This window comes from Erinaceus europaeus, chromosome 1 (assembly GCF_950295315.1).
Source record: "Erinaceus europaeus chromosome 1, mEriEur2.1, whole genome shotgun sequence".
NCBI lineage: Eukaryota > Metazoa > Chordata > Mammalia > Eulipotyphla > Erinaceidae > Erinaceus > Erinaceus europaeus.
The window spans coordinates 58,967,951-58,985,147 of record NC_080162.1 but is presented as its reverse complement, the minus strand read 5'-3'; the positions used below and the strand labels follow the sequence as shown (position 1 = coordinate 58,985,147).

General features: G+C 40.9%; 1 protein-coding gene across 1 annotated transcript in view; it reads right to left on the bottom strand.

The window, feature by feature from the left end:
* Positions 1–3,019, bottom strand: part of SNRPB2 (small nuclear ribonucleoprotein polypeptide B2) — a 178,331-nt gene extending 175,312 nt beyond the window's left edge. Inside the window, exon 1 of the mRNA XM_060186426.1 lies at positions 3,010–3,019. The gene's annotated coding sequence lies outside the window, so the exon portion shown is untranslated. The remainder of the gene's footprint in view (positions 1–3,009) is intronic.
* Between the last annotated feature and the right edge of the window lie 14,178 nt (positions 3,020–17,197).

Genomic DNA, 17,197 nt, shown 5'->3' with positions numbered 1-17,197 from the left:
TATTCATGTTCCAGTACCAAGCAGTTTTGATGACAATGGCCCTATAATACAATTTGAGATCTGGGAGTATGATGCCTCCAGTTCTGTTCTTTTTTCTCAAGATTGTTTTGGCAATTCTAGGTCTTTTCTGGTTCATGAGATAAATTTCTGAAAATCCCACATTGTATTTATGTGATCTGAATAATTATCCCCTTTTGGTCTCAAATATTTTCCTGATCAAATCAAGACTGCTCTTAAGACTAATGTAGTCTAATAATGAAGCTACTGATAGCTGCTTATGGTTCGTATAGAGTTACTGTATCAAGAGTGTTTGAACTTCAACAAGATGGGAGACGTGCATGTACTTCAACTGCTCTTTCTTTTTTTTTTTTTTTTTTAATTTATTGCCCTTGTTGTTTTATTGTTGTAGTTATTATTGTTGTTGTCGTTGTTGGATAGGACAGTCAACTGCTCTTTCTTTTAAACATTTCTTTGTTAGAGAGAGATAGCCAGAGCATCATTCTGGCACATGTGATGCCAGAGATCAAGCTCAGCACCTCATGTTTGAGAGTCCAGTGACTTATCTACTGTGCCAAGTCTCAGGCCACTGCAAATGATTTTTTTTTTTTGGCCTCCAGGGTTATTGCCAGGGCTCAGTGCCTACACCATGAATCCACTGCTCCTGGACGCCATTTTTTCCTCCCTTTGTTGCCCTTGTTGTAGCCTTATTGTGGTTATTATTGTTATTGTTAATGTCATTTGTTGTTGGATAGGACAGAGAGAAATGGAGAGAGGAAGGGAAGACAGAGAGGGAGACAGAAAGACAGACACCTGCAGACCTGCTTCACCGCCTGTGAAGCGACTCCCCTGCAGGTGGGGAGGCGGAGGCTAGAACCGGTATCCTTACGCCAGTCCTTGTGCTTTGCACCACGTGTGCTTAATTTACTGCACTATGGCCCGATCCCCTCAAATGCTTTTTAATATTCTGATTACTCACATTATCAGCACATAGTAAGTTGAACTTCTCTATTACTGTTTGATCAGGTATAGCTACTTGTCGTTCTTCGCTAATGATATGAAAGTGAAATTGGCATGTGTTACTTCCTGTGGAGGTTTTTTGTTTGTTTGTTTGTTTGATTGATTTTATAAAAAGGAAACACTGACAAAAACCATAAGATAAGAGGGGTACAACTCTACATAATTCTTATAATCTCAGAGACTTGGTTCAGTAAAATTTTGTTCTTATTCTCCTACTGGTCTGCTTGTGACAATCTTTTCTCCTGCCTTAGCAATTGAGAACACATGTTGAGGAGCCAACAAGGGGACATAGGAGTGAAGTACCTACCTTCCAAGTGGAAGTCCGTGCATTATATTCATAGAACTTCATGAAGGCAACAATAACCGAAAAGAGGAGGGGGAGGAGGAAGAGGAGGAAGGGGAAAAAAAGTAGGAGGAGGAGGAGAAGCAGAAGAAGAAAAAAGAAGGAGGAGGAGGAGGAAGAAGAAGAGGAAGGTAGGAAAGAAAAGAGAAAATGAGGACTTTGTGTACTTCACGAAGCAGTGATTTCTGTCTCATAAACAGTGGAAATGTATGTTTCACTTTGGAAAAAAAAAAAACATATTCACCCATGACAGACCAGTAGGAGAATGAGAACTAAATTTTGCTGAAGCAAGTCTCTGAGATTTTAAGAATGCTTGTTACTGAGATTATAGAACAGCTTTGAGGATAAAAGCAATAAATTAAGGATTAGATTGTAGGAAAAGAAAATAAGTAAATAAATAAAACACTGGGCCTTAGGAGATATTTTAGAGGCAAAATATCAATTCCAACTTTCCATTTTATACTTTCAAGTTACACAGTAGGAAAAAAAATGAGGGTGGGGTAGATATCATAATGGTTATGCAAAGAGACTCTCTTGCCTAAGGTTCTGAAATCTCAGGTTCAGTCCCCTGCACCACCATAAACCAGAGCTGAGCAGTGCTCTGGTAATAAAATAAAATAAAAATAAATAATTAAAAAAAATAAAAAGAAAACAATGAACCTTATTTGGTAATCTCAGTTACCAAACTAATCTCTGACATAGATGATCAGAAAGAATTACAAAAAGGAATATTTATACATCATTTTTACAAAGTTATAATAAGTTAGTTCAACCATATAGAAGTTTGTGCATGATATAAAGAAGTACTACAGGATGGGAATATAAATTGATTTATCTACTTCCATGTCCAGCAGAGAATCAATTAAAGAAACCAGAACTCTTTCCTTCTGCACTGCAAAAAGAATTTTAGCCCATACTCCCAGAGACAGAAATGTTAAAGGAAGATGACCAGAGAGCTCTGATCCACTGGCACATGTAACTTTTGGGATGAGGAACCATTGTTTTTGTCCCATCACTGTGAGGCAAAAGAATTTGAAGCATACCTGAGGGAGTCAGTCCCTGTTTCCCTTAGAGGGAAGAGTAAAAATGGAGGGCACCAGGACTGTTTGGTGGCATACCTGTTTAATTGCATGCATTACTATGCACAAGGACCTGGGTTCAAGCCCCTAGACCCCACTTGTAGGGGAAAAGCTTCACGAATGGTGGAACAGTGTAGCAGGTGTTTCTCTGTCTCTCCCTCTCTCCTTCTTCCTCCCTCTCAATTACTCTCTGTTCTATCAAATAAAATAAAATGACACCCAGAAGTTGTAATAGGTATAAGTGTGGCTTAGAAATGATGTGAAGGTGGAGCCTTAGAAGTAAATAAAAATGGGCATCAGATTCCAAACAGGGTCATCTATCTTGGCTCAAACAGCCCACCTGCTTCTCTGATGCATGTCTTTTCATATCACGGGTTAAAAATTTTAAAATATCATGGGGGAAAACCTATGAAGAGTATTTAGAGTTGGGGGAAAGCCTTTAAAAATGGAATAAAAATCACTCATTTCAGTCTTATAAATACAAAAGGAAGGAGGAGAAGGAAATGAGGAGAAAGAAGAGGAAGAAGCCATGGTCATGATGGATATATACTCACCAGAGTACTATTCAGCAGTTTTAAACAGACTATATTGTATCCTTCAGGACAAAATGAATGGAGTTGGCAGTGATTTTGCTTAGTGAAGGAAGTGAAAGATAACTATGGGATTTTTTAACTCATATGTGGTATGTAGAGAATTGAAATGTGTGAACTTGAAAAGAGGAATATATATGTATATACGACCTCAGGAGAATTGTGGTGGTTACTGTAGTAGGGTGATGGGGATGGGCACAGATCTTTGGTGGCAGGAGTGGTATAGAATTGTATATCTGCTATAATCTTGTAAATCACTAACAAAATTATTTAAAAAGGAACATAGTCTCATACAAAGGGAATAGTATGGCTAGAGTGTCAGGAAATTGGGGCCAGGTGGTGGCACACTTGGTTGAGTGCACATGTTACAGTGTGCAAGGACCCAGGTTCGAGCCCCCAGACCCCACCTTCAGGGAGAAAGCTTTGCAAGTTGTAAAGCAGTGTTGCAGGTGTCTCTCTGCCTCCCCCTCTCTCTGTTACCCCATTTCCCTCTTGATTTCTGGCTGGCTGTCCAGTAAATAAAGGTAATACCAAAAAAAATTTTTTAAAGAATGTTAAGAAATTGAAGAAGTGTTTTCTGGTTCCAGATAAATGAATGTAGTTTTTGTTCTGTTTTCTTAAAGAAGCTTGATGGAACTTTGATGGGTATTGCATTAAATTTGTATATGGGTCTGGGGAGAATATTCATTTTGATGATATTTATTCTTCCAATCCATGAGCATGGGGTGTCTTTCCATTTTTTTTGGTATCAGTTTCTATTTCCTTGAAGAGTGACTCATAGTTTTCAGTATACAAGTCTTTCACTTCTTTGGTCAGCTTTAGTCCTAGGTATTTTTTTTTATATTGATTTTGTTGCAACAGTGAATGGGAGTGATTTCTGGATGTCTTCTTCTTCAGTTTTAGTGTTTGCATAGAGAAATGCCACTGATTTTTGTACATTGATTTTGTAGCCTGACACCTTGCTATATTACCTAATAACTTCCAGTAGTTTTCTACTGGATACTTAGGTTTTTCTATGTATACTATCATGTCATCTGCAAACAGTGAGAGTTTGACTTCTTCCCTTCCAATCTGTATTCCTTTGATTTCTTTCTCTTGCCTGATTGCTATGGCAAGAACTTCCAATACTATGTTGAAGAGTAATGGTGATAGTGAGCAGCTCTGTCTAGTCCCTGATCTGAGGGGAAATGCTTTCAACTTCTGTCCATTGAGTATGATGTTGGTTGTTTGCTATATATGGATTCCACTGTCTGAGGAATTTCTCGTCTATTCCCATTTTTTGTAGAGTTTTGAGCATGAATGGGTGCTGGATTTTGTCAAAGGCTTTCTCTGCATCTATTGAGATAATCATGTAGTTTTTGGCTTTGCTTTTATTGATGTGGTGAATGACACTGATAGACTTATGTATGTTGAACCAGCCTTGCATTCCTAGAATGAATCCCACTTGGTCATGATGAACAATCTTTCTGATATGCTGCTGTATCTGGTTGGCCAAGATCTTGTTTAATATTTTGGCATCTATGTTCATTCATTTATCTGGAACCAGAAAACACCTAGAATTGCCAAAACCATCTTGAGGAAAAGAAACAGAAATGGAGGCATCACACTCCCCGATCTCAAACTATATTATAAAGCCATCATCATCAAAACAGCCTGGTACTGGAACAAAAATAGGCACACAGACCAGTAGAACAGAATTGAAAGCCCAGATCTAAATCCCCACATCTATGGACATCTAATCTTTGATAAGGGGGCCCAAAGCATTAAATGGAAGAAGGAGGCTCTCTTCAATAAATGGTGCTGGGAAAACTGGGTTGTAACATGCCGAAGAATGAAATTGAACCACCTTATCTCACCAGAAACAAAAATTAACTCCAAATGGATCAAATACCTGGATGTCAGACCGGAAACTATCAAATACTTAGAGGAAAACATTGGTAAAACACTTTCCCACCTACACCTCAAGGACATCTTTGATGAAACAAACCCAATTGCAAGGAAGACTAAAGCAGAAACAAACCAATGGGATGACATCAAATTGAAAAGCTTCTGCACACCCAAAGAAACAATCACACAAACAAAGAGACCTCTCACAGAATGGGAGAAGATCTTCACATGCCAAACATCAGACAAGAGACTAATCACCAAAATATACAGAGAACTCAGCAAACTTAGCACCAAAAAGGCAAATGACCCCATCCAAAAATGGGCAGAGAATATGAACAAGACATTTACCTCGGAGGAGATCCAAAAGGCTAACAAACATATGAAAAACTGTTCCAGGTCGTTGATTGTCAAATAGATGCAAATAAAGAGAGCATTGAGATACCACCTCACTCCTGTGAGAATGGCATACATCAAAAAGGACAGCAGCAACAAATGTTGGAGAGTCTGTGGGGACAGAGGAACCCTTCTACACTGCTGGTGGGAATGTAAATTGGTCCAGCCTCTGTGGAGAGCAGTCTGGAGAACTCTCACAAGGCTAGACATGGACCTTCCATATGACCCAGTAATTCCTCTCCTGGGGATATACCCCAAGGATTCCATAATGCCCAGCCAAAAAGATGTGTGTACTCCTATGTTCATAGCAGCACAATTCATAATAGCTAAAACCTGGAAGGAACTCAGGTGCCCAACAGCAGATGAATGGCTGAGAAAGCTGTGGTACATATACACAATGGAATACTATGCAGCTATTAAGAACAATGAGCCCACCTTATCTGACCCATCTTGAACAGAGCTAGAAGGAATTATGTTAAGTCAGCTAAGTCAGAAAGATAAAGATGAGTATGGGATGTCCCCACTCATCAACAGAAGTTGAGAAAGAAGAACAGAAAGGGAAACTAAAAGCAGGATCTGATTAAATTGAGAGCAGGGCACCAATGTAAAAACCCTGTGCTGAAGGGGAGGGTGGCCATTGGGCTTCCCGGCACGCCGGGGGGTGGGGGGATGGGACACAGTCTTTTGGTGGTGGGAGTGGTGTTTATGTACCAAAAAAAAAAAAAAAAGAAAGAAATTGAAGAAGTTTATGGTGACTCATTGTTACTTTTTCAAGAAGATATATAAAGGTTATATAATAATTAGTGACTTGTTAATTATATTGGAAGATTTCAGAGTTAGAAATGATGGAACTTTGAGAAAGTTGAAAAAGGGAAGGTGACATGCTATAAATCACAATAAGTTGTAATTATATATCCCATCATCTTATATCTCAGTAAGTAAACTTAGAGCCACTTAAAGTAACTAAGCACTAATTATGGACTTTCAAGGTGATTTTGGAAGTCCACATCTCAGTCAGTAATATAGCTTAATTCTGAAACTATGTCGTTAATAATATTCTTCATTTCACTGTAAAATGACACATTGGGATTTAGGAACTCTAAATGACAGAAAATTAAATCTATGTACATTGTAAGGGATCAACTTGTACCTGATAATTATTGTATAATCAAATAAAACAAACAAACAAACAAAAAAACCTCTTGGGTGAATGTGGCACTCTGCATTCAAATTTTCAGAAAGAGTTTACTCAGAGTTTTCAAGAAGACTTATTTCTAAGATTAAACGGCCAAACCAGAAAAATAGCTCACTGGGTAGACTCTATTCCCTACTTTGCTTGTGACTCAAGTTCATGCCCTGATACTATAGGGAGATACTATGGAAGTAGAAGAAGCTCTGGTGTTGTATTGTCTTTTCTTCTTTCTGTCTGTCTCTATCTGAATGAAAAAGTAGTCCAGAGTGTTGAAATCACACATGCATGAGGCTCCAACTCCACATAAAAATTTAACTAATTAAACAGGATGGTTTTAACTTTTGGTATTTCGTTCAGTGGAAAGCCAGGACAAAGATAAGTTATACTCTGAATACTTAATTTCTGAACACATTTCCCACTGTCACCTTTGTGTACTGTGCTGAGGAAAATTAAAGTATTGTGTGGTCTTGGGCTACTAAGTTTGTGCCTCAACTTCCTCAACTTAAAATGGCAATAATGTCTACCTACTCTAGAGAGCCACCATGATGTTTTAAAGAGCTCAGCCTTGAAAAGTGCTTAAATAGTGCTTGATATGCCAGAATTCAACAAATACCGGTTATTGCAAATGATAATTTTCAATATGTCTGTCTCTTAGAACATTATAACTCCCTTAGGGCATACATCTTGTCATTTATGTCCAGTGCTAGTATAATGTCATACATAATTGGGGCTCAGTAAATACATGCTGTTTATGTTGGTTACATTTAACACTCCTTTCAAGAGTTTGGCTTAGACATAAAATTGGAAAAAAGCAGGGCTGAAGAGAAATTTGCTTTTTTTGTTGTTGTTGTTGTTGCTGCTTTAGATTTTACAGCACACATTCATGATCCAGAAGTCTGCTTTGATTCATTTATGGCTCACTCTCATCTTTGTTTTTTTGTTGTTGTTGTTTTCTTGTTTTAAATAAAGCTCAAAAAAGTCTATCAGGTGATCTGGGAAGTGGTGCAATAGATAAAGTATTGGACTCTCAAGTATTCGATCCCAAGTTCAGTCCATGGCTGCACATGTACCAGAGTGATATCTCTCTCTCTCTCTCTCTCTCTCTCTCTCCCTCTCCCTATTTTCTTAATGAATAAATAAATTAAATATTTAACAAAAAAAGTCTATCAGGAAAATAGATAAGGGAACAAATCCACTTTCTTGAACTATTTGAGGCTGGAATAATTTTTGTCAAAGGAAGACTTTCATTATAGCTAATGTTCTGATATCATTCTCTACATTTTGCTAACATCCCCATTCATCAAATAATTCATCCACTAAATTGTCACTGAGTTTCTGCTATGTGCTACTGCCAGTGCTTTGCCTCAGCTTCATGGTCTCCCATAAATACACGCATGTCCTAATGATGCTTACAATTTAGTGGAAAGTCAGCCTTGAAAGAATTACACAAATAATTGTTATTTTTTAAAACATTTATGTATTTAATAACATGAGGGAAGAGGATCAGAGTATCACTCTGGCACATGCAATGCTGGGGATCAAACTTGCAGATAAATCCAATGCATGTAAATCCAATGCTGTACACACTGTGCCACCTCCTAGGTTACAGAAATTCAATATCTTACCTGCAACAAGGGCTCTAAAGAAAAATGTGATCCAGGACATGGTACAATGGACAAATATTGGACTTTCAAGCAAAAGGTACTGAGTTCAGTCCCCAGCAGCACACATACCAGAGTGATGTCTGGTTCTTTTTCTCTCTTCACCTGTCTTTCTCGTGAATAAATAAACATTTAAAAAAAAAAGAAAGAAAGAAAGAAAGGAGAGAAAGGAAGAAATGCAGTGCTGGAGAGGCTGTGGGGGAAAAGGAACTCTCCTACATTGCCGGCGAGAATGTAAATTGACCTAATACTAATTGAAAGCAGTTTGGAGGTTCATCAGAACTCTAAAAATGGACCTACCTTATGACCCAGCAGTCCCTCTCCTGGGAACTTACCCAGGAAAACCCCAAACTTTGAAGCAATCCAGATGCCCAATGTCAATCAGATGAATGGCTAAGGAAGTTGTGAATATATATATATATATATATATATATATATATATATATATATATATATATATCAGCAGTTAAAATGATGAGATCATCTTCTTCGCAATATCAGGGTCAGAAATCAAAGGCATTGTTGGGTAGTTGCCATCTCCCCCTGGCTTCTGCTTAACCATATGCCTATATAGGGATTTTACTGATCCAAAGCTTTGGTCTATTTACATAAATCACTTTTACATAAAGCACTCCAGGGCATTGGTGGTTCTATGATAGGATTCTCTCCTGCTCCACCCCCTCCTTGTCACACACTGATCCCTTCTTTGTCACACTCTGATTTTCACCAGTCACTTTTCTCTCCACCCTCTCTATATCACATCCTGTTTCCACCCTACTTGGGGAGTATAAAAACAGCTGCTCTTCTGATTAAAGACACTTGGAAATTGCTTTCCGGCTCCGAGAATTCCAGAGTGTATCTCCTGCGGAAGTTGGTGCAGCACGAGTTCCTGATCCCTCTCCCACACTGCAGCCTAGATCAGCTCCAGTTGAGTTCTCTCCAACCCAGAGAGCACTAGCTCGGGAAGAAGTACCCTCAGGCTATCCCGGCATCTGGCGCCCGGAACAGGGACCCGTAAGCAGCAGATTTACAAGAAGACATCTTAGATAAGTACACACCTTTTGGGTATCTGCAATATTGTGTTAAGGCACTGTGATTTTTTTTCTTTCTTATTGTTTTCCGGAGATCTTTCCACCATGGAAAATCTTTTCCAAATCCTGCATTCTTTTTCCAGTATACAATTTTTATATATCTGGGACATTTTTCTCGGGGCTTCACCTTATATCCTGTTGATCATCATAGCAGCTTTTAAGGGATATATAGGTCAACCTCTCAGAAGGCTTAAGGACCTAGAGGCTGAGGTCAAAGAGATAAAGGAAGTAATCATAGAACTTAACCAGCACCTTAAAAACAAGAAGAAGCAAAGACCTGTCGTGATCTTGACCCACCCTAATTCCTCTGCATCTTGCCTGAGGCCCCTATTTTGGCGTCTTGCCCTGAGGCCCCTATTTTGGCAGACACGTGTCCGAATTCTCCTTTGGACTCCACAGCCACTTCTTCAGCCACCCCCATTTTGGCAGAAACGTGTCCGGAACCTCCTGCTGCCTCCACAGCTGCTTCTTCACCCCACCCTGTTTTGATAGACACATGTCCGAATTCTCCTGTAGCCTCCAAAACCACTTCTTCGGCCACTTGTCCAGAAGCTTCCACTTCGATGACTCCTCCTACCGCTACACACTTATCAGAGCAAGTCCACACATTTCCGGTCAATGTTGCCCCCAATAGACAAAAACCTCAGGCCTGGTATCCATATTCCGCCACAGACCTGAAGGAACTACGCCAGGCTATCAAAGATGACGGTGTTCATGCCCCATGGACCAGGTCCATTTTACAAGGCCTGCTTCAGAACCTTAATACCCCTCAAGATTGGAGAGATGTGACTCGTGCTACGCTCCCAGGCCCCCTCTTCCTGCAATGGGAGGCATTCTTTCGTGACGAATGTTTACAACAATCGCGGAAAAATATTCAAAATCAGCCAGAGGGTAATTTTGATGCATTGTTTGGAACAGGCCAATTAGAAACAGGGATTCAACAGGCGGAAGCCAAGTTTCCAGCGGGGTATTTTGATCAAGTACGCCTGTGTGCATTAAAAGCATGGGAGCGATTAACACCACCCATGGGAGCAGCCTCAGCCCCCATTCTCTCCCTGCAACAAGAACCTGATGAATCCCTCGCTAAATTCATTGCCAGGGTCCAGTCGAGTTTGGAAAGGAAGATTTATAATCCTGATGCTCGTTTTCTCCTTCTGCAATCCATAGTCTGGGATGGAATGCTTCCGAATTTTCGACAGGCCTGTATCACTCTTAAAAACGAACACCCAGATACTTGGATTCTAGCTACACAGGATCTCAGATCAAGCTCTTTTCAAGGACCTATGTTACAGGCCTATGCAGCTACCTTACATAAGCAAAAAGGAGCTTGCTTTCAGTGCGGTCGCCAAGAGCATTGGCGTAACCAATGTCCAGAAAATAGACCGCGACCCCGCCTCCAGTCAGGGCAACCCCACCTCCAGTCAGGGCGACCCCACCTCCAATCAGGGCAACCCCGCCTCCAGACAGGGAATCAGAGACCACGAATGCCTTGTCCCAGATGCCAGAAAGGATTTCACTGGAGGAGAGATTGTTGTTCAAGGTTCCATAGGAACAGCACGCCTCTGCCAAATGTAAACAGGGATTTAAACTAGGTATGGGGCTTCCCTTAGCCCCGCCCCCAAGAGGGAAGGAAGCAGGTCGCCCGCTTGGTGCTGTGCCCTTCTTCCACAAACAGAAGCCCAGCTTGGGACCCAATCCATCACTACACCCACCACGCCAAGTAACAATAACAGAGGGTGAGCAGAAGGAGGAACCCGCGGTATGTGGGAACTTCCAGCATAGAAATAACCGGCTGGAGCAAGAGAACAGCTCGAATTCAGAGCCTGAGATTTTATGGACCACCCCTGTTTTAGAAAGGGGTCACCTAACTATGACAGTAAAGATTGGTAATATTCCTTTTAAATGTTTGATTGACACAGGAGCAGATAAGACAATATTAAGACAAGCAGAGGTTCCCCAGAGTTGGGAACTCCTCCCAGGACCACGCTTACATGGTGTTGGAGGATTGACTCAGGCATTCCGCACACGAGATTCCCTTGTGTGGGAAGATCCAGAAGGGACTACCGGATGCTTTCAGCCTTTAATAGCTGATATAAGCACCAATTTATTGGGAAGAGACTTGCTGGAATCTTTAGATGTAGTGATATCCTCAGACACCTCTGCAGGACACCAAACTCACTCCTGTGAGACTGCTAGACCCAACCAGCACCCCCAATACTAACTGCCACTGTTCGTAACAGAACTCCCCGCTTAGATTGGCTTTCTAATGAGCCTGTCTGGGTGGAACAGTGGCCTTTGCCTAGGGAGAAGCTAGAAATTTTTTAAAAACTTGTCCAAGAGCAGTTATCTTTGGGACACATTCGTCATTCTCGGAGCCCATGGAATACTCCAGTCTTTGTAATTAAAAAGCGCTCAGGAAAATGGCGCCTCCTCCAAGATCTTCGTGCAGTTAATAAAACCATGCAGGTTTGGGGCTCCCCCCAAAGGGGTTTGCCTCTTGCTTCCGCAATTCCCACAGGAATTCCAATCATAGCTATTGATATACAGGATTGTTTTTTCTCTATTCCCTTACACCCACAAGATTGTAAACGTTTTGCTTTCTCTGTTCCTTCTATTAATAATGCCAGCCCTGCCGATAGATTTGAATGGGTGGTACTGCCCCAGGGCATGGCTAATAGTCCTACTATTTGTCAAGAGGTTGTTAAATCTGCCCTTTTCCCATATATTCATAAGGGCCTTAAGGTTTTTCATTATATGGATGACGTGTTAATATGGGGAGAATTAGATACAGATCTCTTCGCCCTACGTGATTTTCTAATCCCTGCCTTAAAGAGAAGTGGACTTAATGTAGCTCCTGAGAAGATATAGCTAATCCCTCCAATATCTTTCTTAGGCTCAGAGATTTCCCTAACGCAGATTCGTCCTTTAAAACCTTGTGTTACTTTTCCTTCTAATCTCACTCTTGCTTCTTTACAAAGTTTTCTTGGAAATTTGAATTGGCTTAGGCAGTATCTTTATCTGCCTACGAGCTGCCTGCAACCACTGTTCGATCTGTTAAAAGGAAACAAACAGCCCTCCTCAAAGCGTATGTTAACCCCCGAAGCATCCTTGGCTCTGGAAAAAGTTAACCAGGCTCTCCAGGACATGCACCTCGTTCGATTCTCCCCCTCCTCTCCAGTAAATCTTCTAATCTTTAACTCCACCCCCACGGTAGTGGGGGCATTGTGGCAGAAACATGGCGTTCTCGAATGGCTTCATACGCCAGTAGGCGGAGCTCCAAGACTCCTTACCGAGATTGATGCCTTAGCATTTATGGTTCGCCAAGGAAGAAACAGATCGGTTCAGGTCTTAGGAAGGGAACCAGATTCAATCATTCTTCCCTTTTCTCTCACTGATACAGAATGGCTCATACGCCACCATTCTCGTTTTGCCATAAGTTTAATGGGTTTTCCAGGACAATTAGATAATCATTTTCCCTCTAATAATTTGATAGCTTCTTTACCTCTGTTGCCTCTACTAGTACCTAAACTTTTCTCTCGAGATCCCATCCCCTCTGCTCCTACAGTGTTCACTGATGGTGGAAAAAAGGGAGCTGCTGCCCTTATATATTATCCAGACCAGCAATACCCCAAACCTCTCTTTACTGAACTTCCTGATAATTCCCCTCAGTACAAAGAACTTTATGCTGTTTTCCTTGCATTAAAAGCTGTACCAGAATCCTTCAACCTTTTTTCTGACAGTGTGTATACTGTTAACTTACTTCCATGGCTTGCTCGATCTTATGTAAGAATTGATGACAACCCACTTTCTCCTCTTTTAATTCAAATTGCCTCTATGCTCTGTTCTCGAACCCATCCACTGTATGTTCAGCACCTACGTTCCCACAGCCCTCTTCCTGGTCCCCTGTCCGAAGGGAATGCTGCAGCTGACCGCCTTGCCTCCACAGGAATTCTCCTAGCCTCTGTCTCTAATCCTGCTGACTTTCATTCCCTAACCCATGTTAATCTTAAAGGTCTTCGAGCTCGATTTCCTGATATTCCTCTGCCACAGTTAAAACGTATTCTTGCTACATGTTCCTCCTGTGCAGGTCTAATCAAAACACCTGCTATTCAGACTCTGGGGGTTAATCCTCGAGGTTTAAAAGCCAACGCTCTTTGGCAAATTGATGTTACCCACATACCTAACTTTGGCAAACAAAAATATGTGTTCGTCTCAATTGATACCTTCTCTAAGTTTATGTGGGCTACAGCTCAGACTGGAGAAAACTCAAAAAAGCTTATAAGCCATATGCTCTCCTGTTTTGCTGTAATGGGCTTACCTCTTCAACTTAAAACGGATAATGTACCTGCTTTTACCAGCAAACAATTTAAAGATTTTTGTTCCCTCTGGAACATTACTCATACTACAGGCATTCCGTATAATCCACAGGGACAAGGCATTGTTGAGAGGGCCCATCAAACTCTTAAGGCTCAATTAAATAAAGAAAAAGGGGAAATGTACCCCCCTAATATCCAGCTGGCAAAAGCCTTAACTACATTAAATCTCTTTAATATTTACAAAAACTCCGACCAACCTCCTATAATTCTTCATTGGCAAACACCACCCACCCTCCCAGCTATTAAAGTCAAATGGAAAGACCCACTTGATAAAATTTGGAAAGGACCTGACCCCCTGTTGACTATGGGGAGGGGTTTCGCATGTATTTTTCCACAAAATTACTCCAAGCCTGTTTGGGTTCCTGCCCGCCATGTCCGGCAATACCCACATGATGGCGCTAATATCCCTGAAGAACAAGAAACACTGCAAGAAGACTGGCTGCAAGAGGACTGGCTACAGGATGCACCCCAGGATCCATAATACAGCATGGCAGAATCAAAAAAAAAATCTGAATCACAGAACTTCCCCCCCCCCGAATGAATGTCTTATGCTATGACTGGCCAGTTGTGTTTTGTGAGTGAGTGAGTGAGTGAAAAAAAAAAAAAATTGAGTGACCAAAATTTTTGTATGACCCATTGTGCTCAGAGTACTCTGAAAGTTAACTGACTTTATATCAAACGGCTGGACGCAGCCATGGTTTCTGGAGACGTCCAGAAACAGTCCAAAAATTGTTCATTCCCCCTTTTTGATTTCTTTTTTAAGTCTTGATGCCAATATGAAATATTTAGTCTTAAACTGTGTGAGTAAAGATGGTTCAACTATGACAGTAGTTCTAAATTCACATTTGAAATGATATATCTTATTTACAAGTTTTTCTCCTCCTGTGTGTTATAAACTATATGTTTAATATGCTTGTTTCAAGTTTGGTAAACATTAACTTAACAGTTAAATTGTAACTTCGAAGTTACATTTTTACGAGAAGAGGTAAAATCAATTCATTTAAGTAACTGAGTGTTTAAGGTAAAACTCTAAATATTCAATGTGACAATTCATCATCTCCTAAGTTAAAATACAGATTCTCTATACAGGACATTTTTGGAGGGCCCCCAAAAATGTCCTGTAAGCTATCTTGTGGAAGTTAATCCACAACAAATTTGGCATCAATCTGATATTGTAAATGTACCAAAAAAAAATTGTCACTAAAATGTGTTAACTCTAGTAACCTGAGTTTGCTTAAAAACCCAATGTAAAAATAGTCAAGAATCAATATATGTAACTTAAACTCGGTATGAAAACTTTGCTATATAAAGACTGCTACATGAGGTCACGTAAGATGACCTTTACACAAAATTATAAAGATACCTAAACCAGTTATAATCATTGAGTTATCAATTGTAGTAAACTTCTAATTTGTTACAAAGTTTTTTCATAAGTAATTGACTACAGCTATGACAAGCCTTCGCATAAAGAAGCATCTGCTCATATAGAATCCCCAGAAATCCATCTTGGACCCCTGACCTCTGACATCACCCACAATTACAGCCATCCCCAGAAACCCATGATGTTACCTGACACGATCTGGAGAACCTGATTCACAGACTCTGAAGGACAAGACTTTCCTACTGCCTTTCTCTCAACCATCGGTGTCTGCTCTTCCTGCTTCTGTTTCGCCCATCATGTTTTGGCGGTTCCAGGTCACTCTCTACAGAGAAGAAAAGTTCCGGTGGCCGTCCTCCTCCATCAAGATAGACGTGTGGGATTTATTTCCTGGCCGTTGACATTGGACTGATGCTTCTATAGAACTTGCTGGACACTCCTTTTATACTGCTGGACTTCTTGAAGAATGACTGTAGCAGTTCATAGAACTTACCGCCAGCTGACTCGGGATTTTGCAATGCCAGATCACCCCTCTAGCCCCTCGGCTTATCAGGCCCCCACTCCTCCACCCATCAGGCTCACTCTGTCTCTTGCTACTCTTACTTATCCCTCCCTGTCTTGTGCTAGTTATTTTTGAAGACACTTACACACTATCATTCTGCTTTCTTCCCAACAGGTTTCCGTTCACCCCTACACTGCTATTCCCCTGACAGAGATGAAGCCTTTTACAGACATTGACCCAGTTATATATGGCCATTAAGTAAGAGGAAGATGTTGGGGAATTGTGAGGATATGGTTGAGCTTGGAAGGGCTTGAGCCTGAGAGGTGTGTCAATCCTGTTAGTCTCTCTCTCCACGGAGAGGTTGAGCAAGGAGGGACAGTAGAACCCAAAAAAAGGTGCGCCTCTTATCAGTCTCCCTGCCTCACAAAGTGCCCCGCACTCCTGATACTATGGCAAAAAGTTAAAAAGAAAGGGGGAGATGTTGGGTAGTTGCCATCTCCCCCTGGCTTCTGCTTAACCATATGCCTATATAGGGATTTTACTGATCCAAAGCTTTGGTCTATTTACATAAATCACTTTTACATAAAGCACTCCAGGGCATTGGTGGTTCTATGATAGGATTCTCTCCTGCTCCACCCCCTCCTTGTCACACACTGATCCCTTCTTTGTCACACTCTGATTTTCACCAGTCACTTTTCTCTCCACCCTCTCTATATCACATCCTGTTTCCACCCTACTTGGGGAGTATAAAAACAGCTGCTCTTCTGATTAAAGACACTTGGAAATTGCTTTCCGGCTCCAAGAGTTCCAGAGTGTATCTCCTGCGGAAGTTGGTGCAGCACGAGTTCCTGATCCCTCTCCCACACTGCAGCCTAGATCAGTTCCAGTTGAGTTCTCTCCAACCCAGAGAGCACTAGCTCGGGAAGAAGTACCCTCAGGCTATCCCGGCAAGGCATCATGCTGCAAAGCCAGAAAGAGAAAGTATATAAGGTGGAATTTGGTTTGGATGTGGCTTACTGAACCAAAGCAAGGACTCTGGAGAAGAAGGAGGGGGGAAGGGACAGGATGAAGGAACATTGAGATTCTAGTGTATCTCCTAGACCCCTATCAAAGGGAGATGATACGTCATGCCTATGTGTTAAAGACTATACAGTAAGTCATTATTTTCCCAATTAAAGAAGGAAAGCAATGAAGGTACACTACTGTTTTATGAAGACTTAAAAATGCATACATGTATACACACATACAGATACAGATATTAATATACTTTCATGCTTACATACATAAACACATCACTATTCACAAATATTTAACATATACTTTTTTATTTAGGGTGTTGGTAAGCACCAACTGATACTGTGTTAAAAATATTTTTGAATACTCACAGCAAGACTTGAGGCAGGAACTACCATTGTCTTCATTTCCAGACACAAAACTGAAAAGGTAAGTTCAGTACTTTGTCCTAAGTTAACCATGGCAGCTTATGTCTCTCGCTCTGTTTTGGTTTTGCCTCATGAGACACAGTAGAGAAATGGACTCCATGTAAAGCAGAGATGCAGAAGTGCATAGGATCTATAAAAATACAGAGAGTACAAGATGTGGTGATAACTCATTAGGGTACTATGGTAATGTCTAGAAACTTCTTGGCACCAATTGGCATCTGACTCTACTTGAGTAAACTTGACTGC